This window comes from Panthera onca, chromosome D4 (assembly GCF_046562875.1).
Source record: "Panthera onca isolate mPanOnc1 chromosome D4, mPanOnc1 haplotype 2, whole genome shotgun sequence".
NCBI classification, from domain to species: Eukaryota; Metazoa; Chordata; class Mammalia; order Carnivora; family Felidae; genus Panthera; species Panthera onca.
In genome coordinates, this window is record NC_138351.1 from 29,232,803 (window position 1) to 29,249,409 (window position 16,607).

General features: G+C 40.4%; 1 pseudogene; it reads right to left on the minus strand.

Annotated features, from left to right (window-relative positions):
- Positions 1-16,607, minus strand: part of LOC132663402 (tyrosine-protein phosphatase non-receptor type 2-like) — a 33,512-nt pseudogene that overhangs the window by 1,237 nt on the left and 15,668 nt on the right.

Here is a 16,607-nt window from a genome sequence, read left to right on the forward strand (position 1 = left end):
TATTTATTAGATATGAATTTTTACAATCACACAAAAACAGTTCTACCCATCGTTGATATAGTACTATGTGGACACATTTTGATTAATGTCAAGATTTAAATGACAATCTGTGAAAACGTTTTAGATGGAGGGAAAACATATACATTAAATATTAATTTATATAATTAAGAATTTAAGGAACACAGCCAGAAACATACATGTTTGTCCTTTTTTATTACTTAAAAGATAGATTTATTATATAAAATACCCATAAGAAAAAGAATCATCATGATCTCCCTTCCCTTCCCACATCACTTTTTTCTCTGTGCAAATTTTGAATTCTTCTGATAAAAATGGAGTCATAGTTTATGTGGATTAGTAATCTAATTTCTGTTTAAGATTAAATTAACAAACCTTTTAGAAGTATAATCATGCATATTTTTTTACTGGGGTAATATGTACATAACATTAAAATATCCATTTTAATTATTTTCAAGTGTACATTTCAATGGCATCATGTACACTCACATTGCTGTGCAACCATCCCCACCATCCATCTTTAGATCTTTTTTATCTCACCAAACCGAAAGTGTACCAGTTAAACAATAACTCTCCATTCACCAGTCCCTGGCACCCCCATGGCATTTTCCATCTCGATGAACTCGACACATGTACCTCACACTTAAGTGGAATCTTGTACTATTTGTCCTTGCCTGAGTTCTTCACTTAACACAATATCTTCAGCGTTCATCCATGTTGTCACGTGTCTAAATTTCTTTTATTTTCGAGGTGAGTAATATTCCATTATGTGAATGTGCCCTGTTTAGTTTCTCTAGTCATTGCTGCATGGACACAGGGGTTATTTCCACATCTGGCTATTTTGAATAACGTGCTGTCAATGTTGTGGTACAAACGTTTGAGTTCATGTGTTGAATTCTTTGGGGTATAAATCCAGAAGTAGCTTTCCTGGATCGGATAACTCTGTGTTTCATTTTTTTTCCTGTGTTCCACAGTGGATGCACCCTTTGGTACTTCTATCAGCATTGGACAGGGCTCCAGTCTGCTATCATTTGCAAGGATAGTCTCAAAGTCTGTGAATTCCCTTTTTCATCAAGTTGGTAGTGTCCCTGGATGCACAAAAGTTTTTAATTTTGATGAAGTACAACTTCTCTATTTTTTCTTTGGTTGTCTGTGCTTTTGAGTGATGTCCAAAAAATTAATACTAAATCCAAAATCATGAAGCTCATCCTCTATGTCTTTGTCATAGTTTTTTATCATTTTCCCTCTTACATTTGGGTGTTTGGTTGATTTTGTATCAATTTCTGCAGTGGTGTAAAGTAGGGGGTCCAACTTCATTCTTTGGTATGTGGATATTCGATTTCCCCAGCATTATTTGTTGAAAAGAGCATTCTTTCCCTACTGAAATGTGCTGGCAACCCCATATGATTTTTTAAAAATCAATTCATTAAAAATTTCATTTTAAGATCTCTGAGGAAACAGAAGCTCTTCTTCCTCAAACATACTTGAGGCTGAAGTTCTTTTTATTTTTTTAAGTTCATTCATTTATTTTGAGAGAGAGAGGGAACGTGAGTGGGGGAGGGGCAGAAAGAGAGGGAAAGAGAGAAACTCCCAAGTAGGCTCCATGCTGCCAGTGCAGAGCCCGACATGGGGCTCAAACCCACAAACTATGAGATCATGACCTGAGCTGAAATCAAGAGTTAGACGTTTAACCAGCTGAACCACCAGGTGCCCCAAGGCTGAAGTTCTTATGTGATTACAAAAGTACATTGCATTGAAATGACTAGAGGCTCAAAAATGTTTTTTCTGTTTAATAAAAGTACTTAATGCTGCCCAAAAGTATAAAAATACAGTAGGAATGGCAATACAGTACAAAGTAGTCTCTCCTGATTTATTTCTTTTACATCTTTCTACATTTCATACACACATTAAAAAACTTACAAGTACATCCACTTAGAGGGCTCTGCAAAGTCTTCTGCTGGTGGTGTTCTTCATTCCCTGGATGTAAAGTTTACTTTGAAAACAGGCAAATGGGAGGCAATCTACAGGTAGGTTCCGGAGTCTGTTTCTGGTCTTTGCACATCAGTCGTTCAAAATTTATAGCTGCAGAATATACTCAAGTAATGACCATTTAAGTGTCTATCCATCTTGGCCTGACCATGTCCAAGTAAGTAGAGTAAGGAGAATTTTCTCCAAGTAGGGAGAATTTTCCTTCAAATATATTTTTAGGGAAAACTTCTGTTTCTTTGTTTTTCTTTTTAAAATTGGGAAAAATTTTTCCTTTACATTCGGTCTCATTAGCCTCTGTTTCATCTGCTGCATCTTTGGAACCATGTTAGTTTTTTGTTCCTCTTGACTGTGTTTCTGTGGAACACTCACGCTGTTCTCCTCTGTAGTATCCTGCATTTTAGAGTTTAGTCCTGTATACCTGTTACCTGTCAGTTTTTCTTCTAGGCCTATCCTATTCCCTCTTTTTTCAGTCATTATTTTGATCGGTGAATGATCAAAAGCAGGACATGTCTTCCTTAGAAAGCTCTTTCTACCGTTTCTGTACATTTGAATCTCCCTTTATAAATTTTTCTCCTTCTATGATAGTCACATATGGAAATCTGAGTTGATCTGGTGGCTGAATAAGTCCCACTGAATATTTTCTCACATTTAGTGACAATTATTTCTGTAACATCATCTCCTTTTTCCATCAGAACAAGACAAGCATCTACCAGAGAAAAGGTGCCTGACCGCCCAGCGCCTGCACCGCAGTGGATTACTGCAGGCTCGTGTTCAGGATTCAAGGAACCACATTCTCTCACTTTAAATATGAAATTGAGAGATGAGGCTGTTGATTAAGGGACTCCAAAATCTGGCCAGGTAGTATAATGACAATGAGGTATTGCTCTGGTTTCACCGCTATTGATAATTTCCAGTTGCAGTAACTGTACTGCATAACAGGACTTCACATCTTCTGACTACAACTTCACACTGAAGCCTGTTTCTTTAAACAACATCTCTCGGTTGTCTTTCAGGGACAATACCTCCATCTTGCCATTTTGGCTAAGTTTCTGTCTCTTGCGTGTTTTAAAAACTCTTGATGCTTCCTGCACCTGGAAGTAATGCTGTATTAAAAAGGGGTCATAGGGGCGCCTGGGTGGCTTGGTCGGTTAAGCTTCCGACTTCAGCTCAGGTCATGATCTCACGGTCTGTGGGTTCCAGCCCCGCGTCGGGCTCTGTGCTGACAGCTCAGAGCCTGGAGCCTGTTTCAGATTCTGTGTCTCCCTCTCTCTCTGCCCCTCCCCTGTTCATGCTCTGTCTCTCTCTGTCTCAAAAATAAATAAACGTTAAAAAAATTTTTTAAAAAAGGGGTCATACACTGTCCAGGGCCTGGCACTTCAGGAAGTATTTCTGGCATATGCTGTGTGCACTCTGCTGTTGTGTTTTTGCTGCTCTATCCCACTGGTCAGTCCTCTGCAGAGCTCTTCCTTGCTTGCAGTGGAGAGTGTTTGGACCTTTAATAGGTGTGTTTTGATTTGTTTGTCGAAGTAAGCCTGGAAAAAAGCGGGGGGAGGGAGCCTGATGCCCAAAAACAAGAAAAGGAAAGAGAACAAAAAATACCAAGCAAAGAATCAAAAAACTATAAAGCTGATTGCAAAGAAAAAGAAAGGGAAAAGAAGAAGGAGGAGAAGGAGGAGGAGGAGGGAGGGAGGGGAAGCGGAAGAAAAAGAAGAGAAAAAAGAAAGAAAAAGAAAAGAATAAAAAAGCCGATCAAAAAAAAAAAAAAAAAAAAGAGAGAGAGAGAGAGAAAAGGAAATGAAAAAACCAAACAAGAAACTATTTGCCTGGGGTAGCCTGGGTGGCTCAGTCAGTTGAACGTCGGACTTCGGCTCAGCTCATGATCTTGCGGATTGTGAGTTCGAGCCCCGCATCCGCCCTGTGCTGACAGCTAAGAGCCTGGAGCCTGCTTCAGATTCTGTGTCTCCCTCTCTTTCTGCCCCTCCCCTGCTCATGCTCTGTCTCTCTCTCTGTGTCAAAAATAAATAAACATTAAAAAAATTTAAAAAAAATAAAGAAAGAAAGAAACTATTTGCCTGATTCCAAAGGGGAAAAAAAAAAAAAAAAAAAAAAAAGAATAAAAAGTAAGCCTGGTCCTATTTCCACCAGAAGTGCAGGTATCATTTTGAGACACTTGATTTTCTGCATACTTGGGGCATGCGCGGTGCTGGCTGTGCTGGTCTGGAGGAGAGATCCTCTGTGTTGCTGCCTCCGCTCAGAGCAGTCTTGCCCCAGTAACTAAGCAGTTGCCAGGCACGGGGTGGGGGGCAGGGTTTGGTGTAAGCAGATCCTCCCTGCACTGGGGGTTCCTGCCTGCCTTGGGGGCCTCCGTGTCGCTCTCTGAAGTTCCACCATGCTGATATTGGGGGGGAAATGGCACCACCCCAATCTCTCCTCCCAGGACCAGGGATCTTGACACCCACCCCCCAGCTATTCAGGCAGCCCTCACAGACCACAACTCTCCTGCATTTTTTCTTGGGCCCACAGCTGGAATTCAAAACCTGAAGTCTTAAAGAACTTGGCATGGTGTGGATCCACTCCCCTCTTCCAGAGTAGAGCCTCTCCACGCTGTCCCCATGCCTGCACAGTGTGCAGAAACTATGGTGTAGCACTGCTGAAAGCAGCAAAGGTTGTATTCCCTCTGGGTGCTGATGAAAGTCCTTTGGCTGGCGCCTGCGGGGTCTTTTGTCCCTGGGAGGCAATAACCCCTCTTCTAAAAGCACTAGAGGAAGGGGACTGTTCTCTCCCAGTGCACCCTGGAGATTTCTAGATTTCTAGATTTCTACACTCCAGGGCTGGCTCCCTCCTCCCCAGGAGCGCATGCCACAATCCCCTCCAGAGAAAGTCATGCTCCAAAACCTCAGAGTTTGAGCTCCAAATGCTGTGTGAAAAACACAAAAAACAACAAACAAAAACAAAACAACACAAAAAAAAACCCTGCAGACACTCGGTACTTCTTGCTCCCCATTCTATGGCCCAGAGAGATTTTCCTCTTGTGCAAACTTGGTGCCACACTTTCTCAACTCTTCTCTTTCTCTCCCTTTTGTCTCTCCACAGAAAGGCTTCCCTCCCTCCACGGCACCGCTGTTTTTCTCTCCCCCAATGCACATCCACACACCTTGCATCTGCCACACTGTCTCCCTCCAACTGTGGAGATCCTTCTGCTGCTCCACAGATATATTCCCTGGGTGTTCCATGGGATCTGACCTCAATATAGCTATGTTTGGGGATGAGGAAAGCCCAGGGTCTCCCTACTACTGCACCATGTAAACTCTGTCTCTCGGTTGTCTTTTTTTGGCCAGTACCATGCACCTTTCACCAATTCCTTCTGCACAACTCAGTTTAGCATGACAACTGCTTTAGTGCTACCAAACCATGAGCCAGAAGTGGATCCTGTATTAGGAAGTGAACTCTATGTGGAGATGTAAGTCCTTCGCACCTCTTCTATGTCAACTAATCTGCCATAAATATAATCATTTTCAGAATTTTGCAGCTTAACACGACTGTGATCATATGCACTTACATCTCTGCATATGTTTCAATTTCTGTGTTCTGGAAACATGGCCACTCTATGAGGATAGTCATGGGACTCATCACCAATTTCCAGATACAGATGCTGCCAGCAATTTGGAGCATCCAACTCCTCAAACTCCCACTCAAAGGAGGCAGACACAGAGGCAGGAGCAAGCTGGCATGAACAGACCCGTGCCAGTGGAGAAGTTCAGGCCCCACATAATCCCAGAAGCATAAAAATTTTTAATGTACCATGGACTTCAACACATTCAGTCATTCAAGATCTCTAAGTACACGTGCTGATACATGGGTTTTACAGTTGTCCTTATAACCCAGCTCCATAAGATTGTACAGGGGGACTAAGCTGCCACTGTATGAACACCCGCACGCCTAGGCAACAGCCAGACAAGAGGCTGGGTGGCAGGGGCTGCTCCAAAGAATGGCCTTCCTTGTTTCTTGGAATGTGATACAAATGCACTGGAGACAGTATGGCCTCTTTTTTATACCAAATGTGCCCCACATCTAAAATTAGGCCAAGAAATATCCAATCACCCCTCTGGAAGCTGGTGGGACAGGAAAATGTGGAGGTCCAGCTGAGGGCACCAGCATGGCTCACCTGTCTTCTCCTTTCAGCCTGATGCCAGGTGAGCAAGCATCAAAGTCCAAGTGGAGAGCCTGGCTCTGGGGAGTTCGGTGTTTTATCTCATTATGACCTCAGTGCTCACCTGAACCTGTAAATGGATTTGAAATCCCCCCAAAAAGGTGACAGAATTGTAAAACATGTTTCCATTCCATCCCAGGGAAAGTGGTAGGTGTGAGACAAGGATCTTGAGGAGTTGAGACTTAATTTACACAGCAGGGGTCAAGAGTGCCAGGCCTGACCTCAGAGTGACATAAACAACTGGCCCTTGCTCTTACCAATAGCTCTCTAGCCAGATCTGCAGGACTGGGGGTCCTCTCCATCTCTTCCTTTGCAAATGACCTGCACTCTGTTCCTCCTGGGGATATTGCGTAAAGTGTTGGAGAAGGAAGGACAGGAGCTCAGGATAATGACAGTACAATGACTGGGTGCAGGAAATGATGTTTTGCCATTCATTCATTCTATGAATCCTTATTGAGTCCCTTTTATGTCTAGCCCTGCACTAAGGAATCAAAGAAGAACAAACACTGACACATTCCCTGCACTGGGGGAGCTTGCATCCAGTGGAGCAGCAGGCAAACATTCCCTTTAGATAATATATAGCTCTACACTTTCTTTCCGCAGCATTGACCTAAAATTTTGGCAGTTTCTCACTTTGTGGGTCCCCAGGTTTCAATGTAGCCATCCCATCCCCCTGATAGGGTGATAGGGGGAGCCTGAGAAAGGCTCCAGATTTTATCAAAAAAAGAGAAGTCCTGAACCACGTGAAATAGAAGACATTCCAACCAAGGCTATGCAGTGCCCTCCCTCGTGGATCAAATGTGCCACAGGACCCAGTGTCTGCCACCTGGTTCAGCTCTAGCCCATTCATTTGTTACCTGCTGTGTGGTCTTAATTTTCAAGTGAAGGGACTCCTTGACCCCCTCACCCACCCAGTGAGTCCCTGTGGCGACCTCACTATTCACCTTTTGCAGGTCCCTCTGTGTTCACAGAGAAAACAGGGGCTGACATTCTGATCCTAGAGGACAGGCAGTAGCATTTGGTGCAGGCTTTGAGGTCCTTTTTAAGATTTTATTTTTAAGGAATCTCTACACCCAACATGGGGCTCCCACTCAACCCCAAGATCAAGAGTCGCATGCTCCACCAACTGAACCGGCCATGTGCCCCTCAGTCCTTGAAGGTTTAGTCAAACGCCATCACCACCTTAGAGTTCTTTCTCAGGGGGAAAAATGTTCTTTTGAACATAATGGGTACAGAATCCATCTCCCACCCACAACTGAAAGAATTAGCAAAATGTCTAGGATCATAAATGGTATCAATTCTACAAACTCTTCCATTTCAGATCCAGTACTATAGCATGGACATCCTTCCTGGTCCATGCTCTCTCTCCATCAGCTCAATACAGAGAGCATTCCTTTAACATTCTCCTTTTCACCTCCTGATGAGCATTTAGATCATCTTTGTTCTTCCTTTGCAACACTATAATGAATATCTTGCACATGTATCTTTGTAGATGTGCACAAATATCATTTAAAAACAATTTTAAAATGGAACTACTTGCTGAAAGTATTTATTCCAATGTGCACTCCCAACTGTAGTAATTGAGAATGTCCATTTCCTCACAACTTGTAAACCAGTTCATTTGCATATCTTTGGAAAGTGTTCTAATTTCAACTTTACTATCATAAAATCCAAGTATTATTACGTCCACCATAGTGTTCATAATTATGTTTATTACCATAAATGTTACTGTTAACATCATTTATGGTATATTGAGAACTCATGCACCGGGCACTCCACATACAGGGTTGATTTAATTTAATTCACTCCTTGCAACAACCATGTGAGGTAAGAATTACTCATCCATTGTACAATTGAAAACCGAGTGTGACTAACTTGTGTGCCCTCAGGCATGTAAGTTGAGCTCTCTGTGCTTCTACTCTTCCAATAGAAAAATGAAAATAATACTATCTAATAATACTATCTTCCTCCTCTACTATACGTCAAACATTAAGGACTATGTATCTGCCAGATATTTTATGGTGCCTGTAACTTGTTCGGGTGACAATGTGAGACATGACATGATCACAGTTTACATGTGAAGGGAAGGATGGCAGAAGAGAAAGGCTAATAAGACACAAGGTCTGGGGAATCCAGATGTGGCTTGACCACCCGCAGGACATGTGATTTTAAGTCACGTCTTCTCTCTCTGGACCTCCATATCCACATTCATAAACTACAGAATATAACAGGAAGGACTTGGACTAGGAGTCAAATCTTTTCAAAGGGTTAAAATGTCTAAAATAATGAGTTTGCTTAAATTAAAAATCTTTTCTTTTTCAATGTCAGCTTTACTGAAACATTATGTACAAAGTGTAAAATTCACCAAATTTTAATGTAGCATTTGATGAGTTTTAACAAATGTGTCCAGTGATATATGCACCACATCCATCCCTCCACAGAGTTCCCTCCTGTCCCTTGTCACCCAGCCACAAACCGCAAGCCTGGCCCCTGGCAATCACAGATTTGCCTTCTGTCACTATGGTTTTGCCATTATTAGAATTCTATATAAATGGACTCATATGGTCTGTTTTCTTTTGTACCTGGCTTCTTCCACTTAACGCAACACTTTTGAGGTTCCCATCTTTGATTATTAGTGCATTCTGTTATAATTTCATATTGGTCATTGGCATTTCTTTAAAGTTAGTGAATAATTTAGAGGTTGACTTTATTTTTTCTAAAGAGCTTGAGTGTCTTTTTCCACCAAAGGGCCCATTTGGAGCCACCGATGGCCACTGATGCTGCCATTCTCTCTCTCTGCCTCCCCACAGGTGCTCATCTTTTCTACCTGCCAGCTTGCCGAGGACATGCACAGGCTGTCCCTTTTCTCAGGGTGCCCAGTGGGAAGGTGGGGCCTTGGGAGGGAAAGCAGAGGACAGAGCACCTCTTCTACCCTTGCTCCTTGGCATCCATCTGGGGGTGGGTGGTTCCCAGCTACAGAAGGACAGCCCCAGCCATGTTCATGGTCCCTGAGCCTGTGCCCTCAGCCCTGGGACAAGAGACTGTACGATCAAAGCCTGTATTTGATCAGACGTGCAGCCAAACCTCCTTTTAGTCCTGTGCACTAGGATGTACTTAGTGGTGGGGGAGGTACTGTCACCCTTATCCCCTTCTGCCTCATTACCTGCCACAAACATTCAGGAAACCTCCATACGACAGGATGTTCTCCGCAGTGGCCACTTCCAAATCCTTTATGAAAGGGGAACCCTGTGCAGGTCTGTGGGACTTGGGGAACAAAGGGTGATGGGAAATCTAGACAAGGTCACTGCAGGCCCAGAGGCCACCTGGATGCCACCCTCATTTCTCCTCTTTCCCAGACTACCCCATATTTTTGGGGTGTTAGGCAGAGCCCACATCTCCCACTGCCCCACTCCAGGCAACTATAAGAAGGGAAAGCTTTGATCAACTGCACTGGGATAGATGTGTGCCTGGCTTCCAAGGCTGATCTTGTAGCCCACAGGGGTCAGGTTCTATTGGGTGACATAGTGTGGCATCACTTCAGGTACACCACCCGGTAAGTGGGCTGTCCTGTACCAGCCTCACAGCAGCTTTATTCTTAATAGCTCCCAATTAGAAACACATGGAGAGGTGTCCATCCACAGAAGAATGGAGGAACACACTATAGTACATTCATATTCAAACATTAAAAAGAACAAACTATCAGGGAGCCTTGGTGGCTGAGTTGGCTAAGCATCCCATTCTTGATTTGTGGGTTCAAGCCTGGCATTAGGCTTCATGATGACAGCACAGAGCCTGCTTGAGATCCAATCTCTCCCTCTCTCTCTGTGCCCCTCCCCCGCTCACACACTCACTCTGGCTCTCTTTCAAAACAATAAATAAATAAATAAATAAATAAATAAATAAACATTAAAATATAAAATAAAAATAAAAAGAACAAACTATCTCTACATGCAAAAACACAGAAGAATCTTAAAAATACTATATCAAGAAAAAGAAAGCACATACGAGAAAAAAACATACTATAGAAGTCTCTTAAATGGAATTTAAACAGGCAAAATTAATCTATGGTGATAGATATCAGAACAGCAGTTACTTACAGGGGAAGTATTGGCTGGAAATGAGCACAACAGAACTTTCTAGAATGATGGGGATTTTTATACATTGATGTGGAAGATATAGGTCCATGGGTGTTATACATTTAGCAAAATTTAACAACCTATACATTCAAGCTCTGTTGATTTTACTCTATGCAAATGATAGTTACATCAATAAAAACTTTGTTAGCACAAAATTGTGAAGATCAAGTCAAAAAATGAAAGTTACATTGTAAAAATTGGAAATCTGTATCCGGATATTGAGCAGACACCTGCCTTTTCTATGAAAAAAAAAATCTTTAGAAAGTAGCCAAGAATCTATTGTCCCTAGAGCTGTGCTCCAAATAGACTACTATCTGTGTTTGGTGATGTGGTAGAAATAAGAGGCAACAGTAAGCCTCCCTCTGAAAAGCAGCTGGGAAAGGAAAACCTGACCTCCAGCTTCTCTGGTCACCAGTGCCTGCAGCCTGGGTTCGCCTGAAACCACAGGGCAGCCATTAGCAGACAGAGCGGTCCAAACTCAGGATGAGCTCCTGTGAAGCTCAGGATCTTCCTTACTTTCTTCTGCAAATTATTATAAAATACTCAGCTGACACAGGATTTAAATAGCATTTTTTCGTATTTAAAGCTGTAGAAGAACCATTTGTTACTGATTTCATATTTTATTCATAAGCCAATAAAAATTTCCCCTAGATCCTTAGTCTGTGTTTCTGAAGTGGAGTGTTAGACCATCTCCCAGGGAAGCTAAGATGTGTACACCTGCTGGGAAGGAGCAAAACCAGGGGAGACCCAGGAACAGACATTCCTTCAGGGGAAAAGCTGTTTTTTCTTCTGTATTTGACTTTTCTGTTTGGAAAGCCTGTTTCTCTCCTCTCCTGTGAGGGACCTCATCTCTACTGAACTATATGACCGAAGTCTTTCCATACAAAATAAAAACTGCACAATAGTGCTGGCTTTCAAGGATTTATAATATGTTTATGCATCTTGAGGAAATCTTTCTTTAAAATGTTTACCATTTATTTAGATTACTTATATGGTCCAGGACACCAAATTATTGGAGACAGTGAATCCTTTAAGTAAAATCTTGTTTCTCAGAATATTTTAGAATTTTTAAAAAATGTTAAGTGTTCAGAAATCTGGTATTTGAAGCTGTTTCCTTCATTATACAACTAGTGCATAGTTAAATTCACATTTGTTGGTGTGAGTTGTAAGTAGGTTAGAGATTTTTTTAAATTTTTTAAGTTTATTTATTCATTTACTTTGAGAGAGAGAGAGACCATGAGTGGGGTAGAGGCAGAGAGAAAGGGAGAGAGAATTCCAAGTAGTTTCCAAGCTAACAAAGTGCAGAGCCTGATGTGAGATTCAAATTCACGAGATCATGACCTGAGCTGAAATCAAGAGTCAGATGCTTAACAGAATGAGCCACCCAGGTACCCCTATCCCAGTGCATTCTGAAGGCAGCATTGTGATTACAATTCTATGCTATGGTGTCTGTAATCCTTCTACCCTCCATTCCCTGTATCTCCCATACCACCTTTATAGATTTGCCAGACAAATGAGGCTTAGCAAATGCTGTCATCTGGCCACTCGATGGGGGTCTTATAATCCTTGATCACTTTCTTTGTAATTTATTCCCTATTCTAAAACAATGTCTAGTGAGATGGAAATGCCAGCCACACGGCTTTTCTCTTTATGGCTCATTCACTGAGAAAGTACAGCAAAATTGCTGGATTCCATCATTTGGAATGAAGGGTACATGATCAGGACAATCAATTCCTGCTGAGCAGCAGAGAAGAGATCAAGTACCCTGAAGAGAACACCTTAGCAATTTAAATCTCAATTTGACCACCTAAGAAAGTTGAAGGTAGCTGTGACTCAGAGACTTCACCTCAAATTAATCTATTCTCAGTTTTGTCCCAATGCTTCCATCAAGCAGAGACCATTTCTGTGGTGCACTGTTCACTGGTGTTTATGTGCCTGCTTCGTGATGGCTGACATACTTGTGTAGGTGTCTTACAACACAATCAGCAGGGCTGCTGGATAATTCTGCTCCAAGTGCTCAGTTGTCAATTTTGAGTTGTGGTCAATTATATAAATGCCTTTCAATATTTAATTCCAGAAAACTCAAACACTAACAAAACCTGCAGACTTTAAGTAAATTTGGGTGGACACTTAGTCCAAATCTGAAAGGAATGTAATTTCCATGACAGACACTTCCTTCAGGCCACTCGGCACAAATGTGTTTCCCCAGGTGACGGAACTTCAGGTTTTGTCTGCCTCTCAATGACTGCCTTCGTCTCAGACTTTCAGCTTCTAGAACTTTGAGAAAGAAAGTCTGTTCTTTATAAGCTCCCTAGCCAATGGTACTCTGCCAACAGCCCACTTGCACAAACTAAGACAGACTTTATGCATGGCTAAGAGATGAGTCCTGATTTCCACATATGGGTGCAAGCCTCCATAGGGCTGGATGGACAGACAACACTACTCTTCTGGGCTTCCCTTTTGAGGCCCAAGAACAGGATTGTTTGGTGTGAGAGGTGAAGATGGCTGCTCTTCTCCACCAGACAGGATAGAAGCTGAAAAAACTTGAAGGGATTCTGGACATCAAAGCTTAACTTGGAGCAGCAGAGGGATTAGTGGAAATAAAAAAAATAAAAAAAAAAAAAAGTCTGTACAATGTTTATCAGGCTTTTTTTCTATGTAATCCATTGCCTAAGGAAGGAGTAAATTAAACTGTGTGATTCCTTTTTTCATGTATATCAGATTAAAACTTATATGCCACTTACTTTCACTCAATCATATAGCACGTTCATCCTTTATGTCAGTACATGTAGATCTATGTGGTTCTTTTATATGGTTATGTGGAATTCTACCACAGGGACATATCTGGTGGGGGATGTTGACCTGTCCTCAGATTAATATAAGTGTTGTACAAATATCCTTGTACATGTGTGTGGATACTTCTTTAGATTCTTGGGGAACATACTAAATCAATTAGTATTCCCATTAAAATTTTGCAGATATCTTCTAATTGCCCTCTAAAAATCCTAAGCCAATTTATACCTTCACACAGTGTGTGAGAGTTCTCCCCCACACATCCATCCTAGCCCACACTGGATGTGTTAGTTGGGAATCTACAGATTCAAATTGTTCTGAGGACTTCTCTATGGTAGAACTCAAGTCATTACGAGAGTTTTTGCTTTGTCTTTAATATTTAAAAAACAACAACAACAACAACAACAGATTAGTACTGTCTATAATGATCTGTAGTGGGTAATCAATTCTTAAAATAGAATCATGTGGCATGTCACTTTTTGCCACAAGTGGCCATGTACAAACCAGTCTAAGTGAATAGAAAGCATATAGTCTTCCTCTTTTCCTCCTTGTCTCTATTTTAGATGTATACAGGTTCAATGAAGAACAACTCTCTAGCAGTCTCAGGAAAATATGAACTGGTGTCATTCTTCCTTCACATCCCAATCACATGATTTTTTTCTGAGCACAAATGTATTATTGCTTATTTATTATTAACTGTGAGCACAAATGTATTATTGCTTATTTATTATTAACCCCCCAGTGAGGTATCCAGAAATCAGACTGTTAGCAATATCTCCACATCTGCAGACAGCAATGACAGTCACATGAAGACTGTCATTGCCATGGGCCTGTCACAAGGCTCTGTCCCCTTAACCAATACTGAGAGGAGCCTGCAGTGAAGGAGGGGGCCTGTAGGCAGTCAGCTGGGTCATCAAGATGGCAGGGGGCTAGAATGGCAGCAGCACAGAGTGAGATGGTCCCCAAAGCCAGTTTCTCCTGCAGGTTTGTAATATCATAAGCGTCTGTCTACCACAAATGAGCATAAGGTTTGTAAGGTCATGTGGCCCTGACCTCAAATCTGTGCCCTGGGGCAGGAAAGCTTCCTGGAATATGAGGCATAATTCTGCCTAACATGGCTCAACTAAGCTGATGCAATGAAAATGCACTAATTCCTTTCCCCAAAGAGGAGATAAGGTTCTGGAATGATATGTATTTATCTCCTTGATAAGTAAATAGTAAAATGAAAATCAACAAAAAATACCATGATATATGATATGTTCAAAGTGCTGAAAGGAAAAAATCTATAGTCAAGAATATTCTATCCAGCAAGCCTATCATTCAGAATAGAAGAAAGATAAAAAGTTTCCCAGACAAACAAAAGTTAAAGGAATCCATAACCACTAAACCAGACTTACATGAAATGTTAAAGGTGACTCTTTGAGTGAAAAGGAAAGACCATAAAAGTAAGAGTAAAAGTAAAAGTAAAAGTAAAAGACTTACTAAAAGTAAGAGAAGTGGAAAGCACAAAAGCAGTAAAAAATTAGTATATCTGTAAAAAATCAGTTAAGAAATTCACAAAATAAAAGGGTGTAAAGTATGACACCATATACCTAAAATGTGTGTGGAGGGAGAGGAGTCAAGAGTGGGTTCAAATTTGAGCAACCATCAATTTAATATGAACTGCTATATGCAGAATAAAGGTAACTACAAATTAATAACCAGTAATAGATAAGCAAAAATAAAGAGAAAGGAATTTGAGTATATCACTAAAGAAAGCCAAATACTCATGACAGAAGAGAGCAAGGGAAGAAAAGAACAGAGAAAAACAGCAACAACAAAACATAAAATAAGTAACAAAATACTAATAAGTACATATCTATCAATAATTACTTTGAATTTAAATGGACTAAACACTCCAATCAAAGACATAGTGGGACAGAATGGATAAAAGAACAAGATCCTTCTATATACTGCCTGCAAGAGACTCATTTCAGACATAAAGTCACCTGCGGATTGAAAGTGAAAGGATGGAGAAACAATTATCATGCAGATGGATATAAAAAGAAAGCCAGACAAAATAGACTTTAAAACAAAGACTGTAACAAGAGACAAAGAAGGATACTATATAATCATAAACAGAATAATCCAACAAGAATATATTAACAATTATAAATGTGTATGAACCCCACATGGAAGCACCCAAATACCTAAAGCAATTAATAACAAACATAAAGGAACTAATTGATAGTAATCTAATAATAGTAGGGGACTTTAACACCCCACTTACATCAATGGACAGATCGTCCAAAGAGAAAAATCAACAAGGAAATAGTGGCATTAAGTAACACCTTGGACCAGATGAATTTAACAGATATATTCAGAACATTCCATCCTAAAACAGCAGAATACACATTCTTCTCAAGTACACATAGAATATTCTCCAGAATAGATCACAAAATATGTCTCAACAAATTCAAAAAGGTCAAAGTCATACCATGCATCTTCTCTGAAAACAATGCTATGAAACTAGAAATCGATCACAAAAAAAAAAAAAAAAAAAACTTGGAAAGACCACAAATACATGGAGTTTACATAACATGCTACTAAACAATGAACAGGTTAACCAAGAAATAAAGGAGGAAATTTAAAAATACATAGAGAAAATGAAAATGAAAATACAACATTCCAAAATCTCTGGGATGCAGCAAAAGCTGCTCTAAGATGGAAGTTTACAGCAGTACAGGCCTACATCAAGAAGGAAGAAAAATTCCAAGTAAATAATCTAACCTTACACCTAAAGGATCTACAAAAAGAAGAACAAACAAAACCCCAAACCAGTAGAAAGAAGTAAAAAAATAAAGATTAGAGCAGAAACAAACAAAATAGAAACTAAAAACAAGGAAACAATAGAATAGATAAATGAAACCAGGAGCTGGTTCATTTAAGAACATCAACAAAATTGATAAACCTTTAGCCAAACTCATCACAGAGAGAAAGAGAGAGAGCTCAAATAAACAAAATCAGAAATGAAAGAGGAGAAATAACCACTGATCCCACAGAAACAGAAAAGATTGTAAGAGAATATTACAAAAAATTATATGCCAACAAACTAAACAACCTAGAAGAAATGGATAAATTCCTAGGAACACATAACCTCCCAAAGATGAATCAGAAAGAAATAGAAAATTTGAACAGACCAATTACCAATAATGAAATTGGATCAATAATCAAAAACTCCCAACAAAGAAAAGTCCAGGACCAGACAGTGAATTCTACTGCACATTGAAATAAGAGTTAAAACCTATTTTTCTCAAATTATCCCAAAAATAGAAAAGAAAAGAAAACTTCCAAATTCATTCTATGAGGCCAGTATTACCCTGATACCAAAACAAAAGACACCACACACATAAAAAAAAAGAACTACAGATCAATATCTATTATAAACATATGCAAAAATCCTCAACAAAATACTAGCAAAC